Source organism: Theropithecus gelada, chromosome 17, assembly GCF_003255815.1.
Source record: "Theropithecus gelada isolate Dixy chromosome 17, Tgel_1.0, whole genome shotgun sequence".
NCBI classification, from domain to species: Eukaryota; Metazoa; Chordata; class Mammalia; order Primates; family Cercopithecidae; genus Theropithecus; species Theropithecus gelada.
In genome coordinates this window covers 53,989,370-54,002,050 of record NC_037685.1, presented here as the reverse complement: position 1 = coordinate 54,002,050, position 12,681 = coordinate 53,989,370, and the positions used below count along the sequence as shown (strand labels likewise).

Sequence of the window (12,681 nt, the reverse complement as noted above, 5' to 3'; positions counted from 1 at the left end):
GAGCAGGAGAATCACCTGAACCCAGGAGGCGGCGGTTGCAGTGAGCCGAGATTGTGCCATTGCACTCCAGCCTGGGCAACAAGACTAAAACTCCATCTCCAAAAAAAAAAATTAATGTTAAAAAGTTTTCTGCTGAATATCTGTTCTGTTCTTACTATAGTTATTCTGTGCAACATATAACCTGTACTACCATTTTTTCTTGTTTATTTGTGGAAATGAGCTCAATAAAATGTGAAATATAAGTTAGTTTGCTTTAGATGCAAAGATTAGCTGGTTTTGGCTTAACTGTATCATAACCAAAAAAGTCTATGCCTTGATAATACAATATGAAAAAGTTCACATATGTACATGGGTACATTCCTTCATTAAAGTTTTTCCTTAATTCTATCTCAATGTGTCTTTACAACTGATACAACTCATCTTTACAACAAAAGTCAGAAAGGACAAAGCAGAATGAGTTCATTTTACAAAACTTTAGGTTTTCTGAAGTGTTCCTTTAGGACTTAAAGGACATCATTGAAATGTTGCTTTCCATAGTCTGCAGGATCTATTTGAGGCTCTCGTTCTTCATCATCTTGGATGTCTTCCGCTCCACCATCACCATCTTCTTCCTCATTGTAAGCCAGCTCAGCCTGCTCGTCTGCCTCATACTCACCTACGTTACCATCATCCCCATCATAATCCGCCAGTTTAGAGCCATGCTCCGGATCAAAAGGGGATTCATTCTCATCAAAGAATCGGCTTTGCTTCAATTTATGGAAATCACTGACTCTATCCTTGCTAGCTCGCTTTAGTGTATCTGTTTGAATTCTGGGTTCACTGTCCGAGTTTGAGCCTGGAATTAAATGCTGAAGAGGACTGGAAGGCTTCTATTTTGAAGTACCAGGGTTTCCATTGTGGTTTACGTGTGAATCTGGAGGCATATTTGGGGAGAGAGGTTGTCCAGTTGGAAGCTGGGAGATGGCTTGATGACTTCCATGTTGAGAAACCGAAATAGGAGGTTTCCTTAAAGCAGAGGGAAGATCATCAACTTTTGCTAGGTCATTCTCTTCTATTCCAGGCATCCCTGCATCACCACCTCTTTTGATTTGTTCTTTCCCATGTAGAATATGATTGCTTGAGGGTTCTTCATTCTTATCTGCAACATTCTCAGCTACTTTTGGAATATTTTTAGGTACTACTTGATTGTTTATACCCAATTCTTTTCTGTCATTTGATTGAATCTTGTGGGCCTCTTGGTTTGGTTCCTGTAAAAACTGGTCTGCTAACTTTTTAATATTTTCTTCATGCTGTGCTCTCATTTCCTTGATCTGCTGTTCACACTGAAAACTTTCATATTCTAACCTCTTCACAAGGTAAGTATTGTTCTTCCTATAGTCCTGAAGTTGGTCTTCTTGTGGAAGAAACTCCTGACGAAGCTCAGCAAGGTGCTCCTTTAAATGAGGTTATGTCTGCCATCTGATATGATATGTTGTTCTACAGTTTAACCTTGTCATCCTCACATCTCTTCCCCAGGCCCTCTCTGACCTGCAGCCGGCTGCTGAGGCGGCCCTAGTCGGCCTCCTTCTGGTGATCTGTTTCTTGTGCGTGTCCACCAACAGCAAGAGGTCCCAATTGCGCTTTTCCAGCCGCCCGCGGGACCTGGCCCTGCAGCTCGGCCTCCTCTCCTGAAGAAGGACGTGGCAGAAGAGATGTTCCAGTAGTTGAAGGCGAGGACCACGATCACTACCAGCAGCACCACCAGCACGAGAGAAGGCAGGCGGCCAGCAGGCCGCTTGGCCCCGAGACCCCACCATGAGGCCAAATCCGGCTGTCCCCGAGGGGCCTCGCCGCAGACACCTGCAGGCAGAAGCCAGGCCTCGGCTGGAGTTGCCCCGGGGACACGGCCCCAGGGCCGGCCGGGGGAGGAGGCGGGCTTATCGGTCTCCGGCGAGCCGGGGAAGGGGGTGGGGACGCAAGCCGCAGGTCCTCGCCGCTCTGCTCCTCAAATCAGGCCCAAACGCGTTCCGGAGGCTTTGAACCCCACCCTGCACCTGCCCAAGGGAACAGGGAGAACCCAGCTGCCCGAATAACAAACCGGTTGTTTTATTCTTAACAAACCGGTTTCAGGTGTGTCTTTAGTAACTGCCGTCAGGTCAAAAATATTAAGTCTTTTCCCCGTGAATATATTTTAACTAAGTCTAAAAAAAAAAGAAAATAACATTTTGATGAATATATTTTAAACTGTCAACAAAAATTATGAGAAAATATCTTAGGTGAAATATTCCATGTAGAAATTAAAAATAATTCCACTGACCCACATCAAAAATCTTAGCTAAATTGCCACATTTTTAGGACCGATAAACTAAAAACAGAAATGTGCACTTGAAGTTTTGCTTCATACTACAACAAATCGGTTAAAGCAATTTAATTTCCAAAATACCTAATTGAAAAGATTAGCTTAATTTGCCGTAATTTTTATTTTTTCCCATTTATATTAAGGTTTTAAAAACTCCATATTGTGAAAAACTATAAAACTATCCTAAATTAGAAGCTGTTAAAGTCAACGTTTGTCTTTAAGGGCAGAAAACACTGCAATGTTTAATTATAAATCATAATTATAAAAAATTGCATAGGTAAATCACAACATTCTCTTTCATAAAGCAATCATTCTGTAATTTAAAAATAATTATTAGGCCAGGCGCGGTGGCTCAAGCCTGTAATCCCAGCACTTTGGGAGGCCGAGACGGGTGGATCACGAGGTCAGGAGATCGAGACCATCCTGGCGAACACAGTGAAACCCCATCTCTACTAAAACTACAAAAAAACTAGCCAGGCGAGGTAGCGGGCGCCTGTAGTCCCAGCTACTCCGGAGGCTGAGGCAGGAGAATGGCGTAAACCCGGGAGGCGGAGCTGCAGTGAGCTGAGATCCGGCCACTGCACTCCAGCCTGGGCGACAGAGCGAGACTCCGTCTCAAAAAAAATAATAATAATAATAATTATTAACTTTCTTTACATGACTATTTTTAATTAGCTATTGAAGTTAATATCAGAGTTAATAAGTGACATTTTCTTGCACATTTGATAATCAACTGCTTTATGCATCAATTCATATATTTACTTGAATAAATTTACTGGCAGGTTAAAATCCAGTTTATAAACTGGAGGGTTGGCCAGGCAAGGTGGCTCACGCCTGTAATCCCAGCACTTTGTGAGGCTGAGGTGGGTGGATCACCTGAGGTCAGGAGTTCGAGACCAGCCTGGCCAACATGGTAAAACGCCATCTCTACTGAACATACAAAAAAATTAGCCGGGTATGACGGCGGGTGCCTGTAATTCCAGCTGCTCGGGAGGCTGAGGCAAGAGAATCCCTTGAACCCAGGAGGCAGAGATTGCAGTGAGCTGAGACTGTCCCACTTCACTCCAGGCTGGGCAAAAAGAGAGAAACACCATCTCAAAAAATAAAAATAAAAAATAAAATAAAGTGGGGGGTTAGTTTTAAAAATAATTTTGAGGCCGGGCATGGTGGCTCATGCCTGTAATTCCAGCACTTTGGGAGGCCAAAGTGGGTGGATCATGAGATCAGGAGTTCAAGACCAGCCTGGTCAGCATGGTGAAACCCTGTCTCTACTAAAAACACACAAAAAATTAACTGGGCATGGTGGTGCATGGTGGCTCACGCCTGTAATTCCAGCACTTTGGGAGGCCAAAGCGAGTGGATCATGAGATCAGGAGTTCAAGACCAGCCTGGCCAGCATGGTGAAACCCTGTCTCTGCTAAAAACATATAAAAAATTAACTGGGCATGGTGGTGCATGCCTGTAATCCTAGCTACTTGGGAGGCTGAGTCCCAGCTACTTGGGAGGCTGAGGCAGGAGAATCACTTGAACCCAGGAGGTGGAATTTGCAGTGAGCCGAGATCATGCCACCGCACTCCAACCTGGGTGACAGAGCAAGACTACATCTAAAACAAACAAACAAAAAATTTGAATTCTTGGTTTTTTTAATAAACAAAATTACTTCTCTCTACTAAATAGAAATAACTGGAAAAATGCAAATACCATATGAATGTTAAATAACGTGATCTCAAATCACATAATCTTTCTTCTAGCTGGTTCCCAAGTTATTTACAAACAAAGGCTTTTATGCCCCAGAACTCTCTTCACTGCCTGGCCTTCTTCTCCCTCAACCGCACGTCTGGCAAATAGGATGGTGGATTAAAGCAAGTCGCAGCAGAGGGCGAATGCCTTGGTAAAGTATTGAATCTCAAAAGAGTAATGTAATATAAAGGAAGGGAATGGACATTTGCTGAGCACCTACTATGTACCAGATCTATTCCTCAAGAAAGCCATTTAAGCTAGGTTTCAGTTTCAGCATTTTATAGCTGGGGAAACACGTTGATGGAAGTTATAAAAGGTGCCCAGTCACAGAATAGTCAGTGGCAGTGCCAACATTCTGAGGCAGGCCAGTGTGAACTGTCAACCTCCAACAGAAGGAATCAGCCCAGGCCTGGGTTGTCTGGGGTTGTCACCCCAGATCCTGCCCCAGTCATAGCAGGGTGAACAACTTGGTGTCTCATCATTTTTCCTCTTACTCCCCTCTAGCTGGCTTTTTAACACATTGAAGGCACAGAAACCCCTTTCCTACTTTAGCTTCTAATTTTAACAATATTAAATATCAAATCTAATATTAAAAATCAAATTATAACATACCATCCTGATGCAGTTGCACAGAATCACGTCATATTCTAGAGGATTAACTGATTCAGTTAAATATTCTTAAGTAAAACTCCAGGTAGACCTCTCCTTTATTCAGTAATATGTAACAGATGCTAAATCACTTTAAATTAGCAATTCAAATAATCTTCCAAAGTCACCATAACCTCTTGAACTTCCGGTGTTAACTGCTGACCACCTTTTCCAACCTTCTTGTATAAACCAGTAGTGTAACACCTGGAAGGACTTAGCGCAAGTTTCTGATTCACTTAAAACGAATCCACAGAATACACAATGCAGTGAAAACACCGCAGCTGAGAGCGTATCTGCTGTAACGACAAGTTGATTTTTGTCAGACCATGCCAAATACCTGGTTCCTCCTTCCCAGCTATCACTTTCAGGGTTTAAAGGTGAGAAAGAACAGTAACTTCATGCAAATACAGAACAACTTTAGATTCTAAAATGACTTTGTAAGGCATGGCTCAGCATCTTTAAGAACTTCAAATCAGTAAATTCAAATGGCCACAAATAATCTACCACTTTAAGGTATTACATAAACTTTTTTTCCTCTTGCCTTTCCTTCTTTTCATTGATGATGGGTTATTTCTCTAAGGTACACCAAAAGATAAGCATGTATTGAGATATAAAGGGGATATGAATACACAGTATTAGACACTGATATTCAAATGAAAAATAATGTTTCTCACAAAACACTTCTTTGTTCAGAATTGAGTCAGTTCCTCTTATTCTAAATCAAAGGACCCCTATTCGTCGTGGGTAGATGTGAAGCATGGCCCATTTTGATTTAAGGTATGGAAAACTGCAGGACTGACTAAATCCAGCACACGGTTCCCTCTCTAGGAAGTGGTATACAGAGAGTAAGAGCACAGATGTAAATGCATTCATAATGCTCAGATATCCAACAGCAATAATACACACACGCAAAAAGGTAAAAGTCTACAGTTAAGGTAAAAACAAACTACACAAACAAAACCCAGCAGATTGCAAAGCCTGATACCTTTTTGTAAGATCAGCAGTCTTCTCCTGGCCAGGATAATTGTCATAGCCTTCCTCAAACTGAATCTGATGCTCTGGTCTTGAAGGAACTCTACCGAACTCTATCTGTAGCAGATCTGGCAACATTCATATCTGACACTATGTTACTGAAACTGAAATAATAAAAAGGTCAAGTGTATTAGGAAATCTTAGCTACAGAACAGTAAAAACTTTCTTCAACAGAAGACTGATATCATTTAATGCTTATTTCATTTTTACATACTAATTATACAGCATAAAAAATGTTTAAATAAAAAATGTCACCTATTAACATTCACATAACACAGAACATTACAATTCATGTTTACTTTCATCTTTTAATTTAAAGACGTTCTTCAGAAATATTGATTTAAATCATAAGTGTCTCATGAAAAGTTATTCAGAGAAAATGATAGGAAAGTAAAATCAGTATCTGTATACCTATCACCTACATTCGATAACTAAATTAAAACCAAGGGTTAGCCATATTATTTGCTTTGTATTTATTCAAACACAAACAAAATGAGTCACTGAACTGACAGTCCAGATATCTATGTCTTCCTTTTTAAAAAAATTACTATTTATTTTAGAGATAGGGTCTCACTCTATCGCCCAGGCTGGAGTGCAGTGTTGAGATCACAGCTCAATGCAGCTTCAAACCCTGGACTTAAGTGATCCTCCTGCCTCAGCCTCCAAAGTAGCTAGAACTACAGGCACAAGCCACCGTGCCCAGCTAATTTTTTTATGTTTTGTAGAGATGAGGTCTTGCTTTGTTGCCCAGGATGATCTCAAATTCCTAGACTCAAGTGATCCTCTCGCCTCAGCCTCCCAAAGTGCTGGGATCATGGGCATGAGCCAGCGCATACGGCCATTTCTTTTCACTTCTTGAAATAAACCTGGTACACACGCTCATTGAGAACACCTGGTTCAGATCGCTCTACAAAATCAAGCTGTGTTACCACGTTATAAAGTAGGCAGCAAGTAGTATAACATCACATAAAATAATGAGAGACGAAGAGAATACGTGGAAAGATATCAGCTGAAATATAAGAATAGGAGGAAAAAGAGAAGGAAACAGACCTGAAGATTACCATACTGTGCATAAAACAAGCTATGTAACTGAAAAAAAATTACTTTTCTCAGAGAAGCTACCTTATTCTGTTATTTATTTTTAATAACATTACTGAATTTACCATTTCTATTTTCATGGACGAGAAACTGTAACTGCCTAAAAGGAAAAATTCAGTTGGTTTCTTAAAAACGATAGTCATACTTATGTCTTAAGTTTTTTTAAAAATTGAATTGCTAAAATTATGCCATACATTTTATATACAAATTCCACATATGTGGTATATACTACGTGCATTACCCACTAGCCACATGAAAATGACCATTTTGAGATATAAACATTACTGACCTAAAGGTTTAGATTCACTCACCTAATTTTAGGTCTCTCTGCATCTCTCTGTGCCCTTGACGCTTCCTCATGCTGCTGGAGCTGCCTCAGCAGCTCTGACTTGGTTGTTTCCTTGTCAAAAGGGAGAGAATCTGCCACAGCAGATACAGCTGCCACCAACTCAGGACTCAGGGGCTCAGTTCTGAAAAAGAAAACGGAAAACAAATGAGAAATTAAAAAGAGATTGGCCAGGTGCGGTGGCTCACACCTGTAATCCCAGCACTTTGGGAAGCCGAGGCAGGTGGATCACTTGAGGTCAGGAGTTCGAGACCAGCCTGGCCAACATGGTGAAATCTCATTTCTACTAAAAATACAAAAATTAGCTGGGTGTGGTAATATGCATCTGTAGTGACAGCTACTCACTTGGGAGGCTGAGGCAAGAGAATTGCCTGAACCCAGGAGGTCGAAGTTGCAGTGAACCAATATCATGCCACTGCACTCTAGCCTGGGAGACAGAGCGAGACTCCATCTCAAAAAAAAGAAAGAGAGAGAGAGAGAAAGAGAGGAAGGAAGGGAGGGAGGGAGGGAGGGAAGGAGGGAAAGAAGGAGAGAGATTGCTTATTATGCCATTAGTTCATTAGTTTAGTGACAGGTAAAGTGATTTTGGGGGGAAACCTTTGGTGTTCAAAAAAGTATTCAATTCAATTTCTGGCAAAAGCAAGAATTCTCAACTATTAGGTACCCATTTTATATAAACTTTGAAATAACCTCTGAAAGGTTAAATGTTAAAATTAATGGATATTTGCTGAAGTACAACACTAACTCAGAACAATATATTAAGGTGGAGGGGTGAGGGACAGATCAGCCTCAAAAATTATAAATTAGTGGAATTTTTAATGAAATGCTATTGTATTTTAAAAGCAATATATATTGCAAGCAAATATAAAGGCAGGTTAACCAGTTCACAGAAGCTTTACTGGAACTAACCTAAAGGTCTATCACTAGAATAGAAGAACAAATTGTGATATATCCAGACAATGGAAGAGTGCTCAGCTCATGCCAACATGAATGACTTTCACAAACATTCGATCAAGTGAAAGAAGCTGGAAACAAAGAATATAAAATACAAACATTAGCCGGGCGTGGTGGCACATGCTTGTAATCCCAGCTACTCCGGAGATGTGAGAATCACTTGAACCTAGGAGATGGAGGTTGCAGCAAGCCAAGATTGTACCACTGCACTCCAGTCTGGGCGACAGAGCTAGACTCTCTCTTAAAAAAAAAGAAAAAATAGGCCGGGCACGGTGGCTCAAGCCTGTAATCCCAGCACTTTGGGAGGCCGAGATGGGCGGATCACGAGGTCAGGAGATTGAGACCATCCTGGCTAATACGGTGAAACCCCGTCTCTACTAAAAAATACAAAAAACTAGCCGGGCGAGGTGGCAGGCGCCTGTAGTCCCAGCTACTCGGGAGGCTGAGGCAGGAGAATGGCGTAAACCTGGGAGTCAGAGCTTGCAGTGAGCTGAGATCTGGCCACTGCACTCCAGCCTGGGCGACAGAGCGAGACTCCGTCTCAAAAAAAAATAAATAAATAAAAATAAAAAAATAAAAATAAATAAATAAATAAATAAAATTCTGTATGATTCCTTTTATATCAAGTTCCAGAATAGGCAACATTAATCTGAGGTGAAAAAAAAAAAGATCAAAACAGCAACTGCCTCAGGACAGATGGCTATTGACTGGGAAGGTGAAAATGAAAAACATAGTGTCTTGGTAAGTGTGTGGCTTATCCGTTTGTCAAAATCCTACAGCTGAGATTTGTACACTTTAATATATGTACATTTTACCTGAAAAAAAAAAAAGAACCATAAATCATTATCAAGTAGGAGACAGAAACTGGGTGAAGGCATAGATGATACAAGAATGGCAAAATGTTGATCACTGCTGAAGTTGGGCAATGGTAGAAAGGGGTTATATCATTTTGTGTTCTTTGCATATGTTTCAAATTTTTCATAAGAAAAAGCTTTTAGCTGGGCGCAGTGGCTCACACCTATAATCCCAGCACTTCGGGAGGCCAAGGCAGGTGGATCACTTAAGGTCAGGAGTTTGAGACCATCCTGACTAACATGGTGAAACACCATCTCTACTAAAAAAAAAAAAAAAACAAATACAAAAAAATTAGCCAGGCGCGGTGGCACATGCCTGTAGTCCCAGCTACCTAGGAGGCTGAGGCAGGAGAATCACGTGAACCTGGGAGGCAGAGCTTGCAGTGAGCCGAGATGGCACCATTGCACTCCAGCCTGGGCGACAGAGTGAGACTTCAACTCAAAAAACAAAGAAGAAGAAGAATCACTGCATTTAAGTCCTAAATATGGTATCCCCATCAGGTACCCATGGTTCTCCTAGGCCAAATGCATTCAATCAATTAGGGGTTAATTTTGTCATGAAAATGTTGCCTACAATATAGCTGACATTCTACAGTTATCAAGTACCAGATGTATAATCAAAGCAGATTATACTTTCAGAAAATAGTGACAGCATTACTTCTGGTCCCACATGCTCTTCCAAAACATTGCCACATATCCATCGAGAGAGAATCTATCTTCCCTCCCTGAAAACCAGGGGAAACTTTGTGACTGCCTTGATGAATGGAACAAGATAGAAGTAACACACTGTGACTTCTGAGGCTAGATCAAATAATGTCATACAGCTTTCAGTTTGATCCCTCAAGACATTTGTCTGTGGAACCCAGCTACCAGGCAAGAAGCCCAGGTCACATAGAAAGGCCACGGGTAAGTGTATTGGCCAAGAGCCTGATCTAAATCCTCAGCCAACAGCCAGTGTCAACCACTGGAAAAGGGCCTTCAGACAATTCCAGATCCCAGCCTTGAATCTACCTTAGCTAAAGATGAGCGGAGAAGACGCAAGCTCTCCACTTGGGACCCTGGTTCCCAAACTGTGCCCTAAGGCAGTCTGGGTCACCACAGGAAAATACCACCACGTCTGTCAGTAATTATGTGAACTAAGCAGTTCACAGTAACATTACAGCAGTCCATATATGCAGGGGTTGGGCGAGGTGGGGCCATGGGACACGGGCGTTATTTCCAGGAACAGCTCTGCCCCGCCCCCAGGATGGATGCACAAGCCCCTTACATAAAAAGGCAGAGTACCTGCATATAAGTAATGCACATCCTCCCGAATACTTTTAAATCATCTCTAGATTACTTATAATACCTAATTATGTAAGTAGTACCGTATTATAATACTCTATTTTTTTCTTTTTTTATATTTTCAATCAGAAGTTGGTTGAATCTGTGGATGCAGAACCTGCACATACAGAGGGCCAATTGTATTTTGCCCCATTCCTATCAATGACATTCTATCTTTGTTAAGACGGGTTTCTCAGGAGTGGCTGTGATAAAAACAAATATCCCAGGAAAATCAATGTGGAACAGGAGTGAACACAGTACTGTCCCATCTTACTACAAGGCTAGGTCATTAAAAAGAACATACAACTTTCTCTTGGCTCACTTTCTCTTGAGACACCTGCTCTGGAACCCAGCGACCATGTAGTAAGAAAGCCCAGGCCACAAAGAAAGCCACATGTAGGTGTTTCTGCTAACAACCTCAGCTAAGGTCTCAGAGGACAGCCAGCATAAACTCCCAGACCTATGAGTGAGTGAGCAAACTTCAGACGATTCCAGCCTCAGACTTCTAAGCCTTCCAACTGAGGCCCCAGACTTCATAGAGCACAGACCGGCCTTCCCCACTGTGTTCTAGCCAAATTGCTAACCCCACAGAATCTGTGAGCATAATGAATGCATGTTTTATGCCATTATGTTTGGGAGGTAGTGTAGCTATAATAACCATATCAATGAAGGTTCAAAATATAATACAAAGAAAGAAAAGCAGGCTCTGCGTGAAGCAATGATGACAGTGCCTCATGATTTACCTAGTCCTGTGCACTGGAGTCCTCGAAAAAGGGGGAGGGGAGGCAAAAATCATTAAAAGACACCTTTTGAAAACTCAAAACAGGCTGGGCGCGGTGGTTCACACCTGTAATCCCAGCACTTTGGGAAGGCAAGGTGGCTGGATCACAAGGTCAGGAAATGAAGACCATCGTGGCTAAACCAGGATTTCACGGTGAAAACTTGTCTCTACTAAAAATATAGAAAATTAGCCGGGCATGGCGGCAGGCACCTGTAGTCCCAGCTGTTTTGTTTAATTTAATTTAGGAGAGCTAAATAATTAAACATGAGGCCAAAGTACATAAGAAAGTGGCAGACTTTTATTGCATATATGCGCACACTCTCGGGCGAGGTTCTCTGGTCCTCAGGTGTGGGGGGCCAGGGAAGTCGCGCCAGCGCTCTCGGGTGAGGTTCTCTGGTCCACGAATGCGGGGGCCGAGGAAGTCACACTTTTATGCCTGGGAGCTGGAAGGGGAGGAGTTTGGGGCGTGTGTGTAGGAGTGGCTTCTTGAATTTCGGTGTCCCCGGCTTGACGTCACTCTGCGCATGCTCAGTTGATTTGGTTTTTTCCCGGGCGCAGGAAAATCTGTGATGAAGAACCCGGAAACAACAGGGACTCCTCCATCTTGTTCACCTTCCTCCATCTTGTCCCTTCTCCCTCACCCAAACAGTCCAACCTCTTATTGAGTATAAGAATTTAGGGGGCCGTGGTCTGTCTGGCTGCTTCCTGCTGTTAAGGGGCGTAGTTAGGGTCTGAGGTTGGCAGTTGGGTGTAGGGATGCAGGAGCATTTGGTTGAAGGTGACTCGGGTGATCTCTTGGACCCTGGCTTGGAGAAATTTTATTAGAATGGGAACAAGACATAACATAAGACAGAGGATTAGTATGGGAATTAGGAATGGAAGCATCTGCTGTACTACAGGCAGCAGCCATACCGGTGGTCCGGGGGTTAAGGGGGCGTTAAATTGTTGAAGCTCCTTTTTGATTTTGTTAAATGTTTGGACATTGGTGTCAACCAGGCCTGATTCATTTACATAGTAGCAACACTGCTCTCCTAGGAAGAGGCATGTTCCTCCTTTTTCAGCAGTAAGAAGATCTAATGCCCGTCTATTTTGTGCCGCTACCTGGGCCACTGAGGTGATTTGACGTTTAAAGAGGCTAAGCTTTCAGCTAAAGCCTCTATGGCTGCCTGGACCTGAGTGGGGAGGGTCTGTGTGGATTGAATCGAGTGGGTGAGGGCCCCTGTTCCAAGTCCCGAGGCTACTAGGGATGATGCTAGGGAAACCCTGATAATGAAGGGAAGAAAAACGGCCCGCTTTTGGATGATATTGCTGGGGCTGAGCTGGGAAGCTAGTTCGGACAATTCTCCTTCACTATATAGGATTAAGCTAGGCACTAAAGATACCGGAACGCAAAGGGATTGGGTGATGGGGGTATGGTTAAGAATTTTAGATACGGCCGGGCGCGGTGGCTCAACCCTGTAATCCCAGCACTTTGGGAGGCCGAGGCGGGTGGATCACGAGGTCAGGAGATCGAGACCATCCTGGCTAACATGGTGAAACCCCGTCTCTACTAAAAATACAAAAAACT

General features: G+C 42.6%; 1 pseudogene across 1 annotated transcript in view; it reads right to left on the bottom strand.

The window, feature by feature from the left end:
• Positions 1–503: 503 nt before the first annotated feature.
• The window catches only part of LOC112610676, a 25,103-nt pseudogene continuing 12,925 nt past the window's right edge, over positions 504–12,681 (bottom strand). Inside the window, exons 2-4 of the transcript XR_003116465.1 lie at positions 7,168–7,326; positions 6,922–6,956; positions 504–1,977 (exon numbers count right to left, since the gene is read on the bottom strand). The product of XR_003116465.1 is annotated as a protein CASC4-like (transcript). The remainder of the gene's footprint in view (positions 1,978–6,921; positions 6,957–7,167; positions 7,327–12,681) is intronic.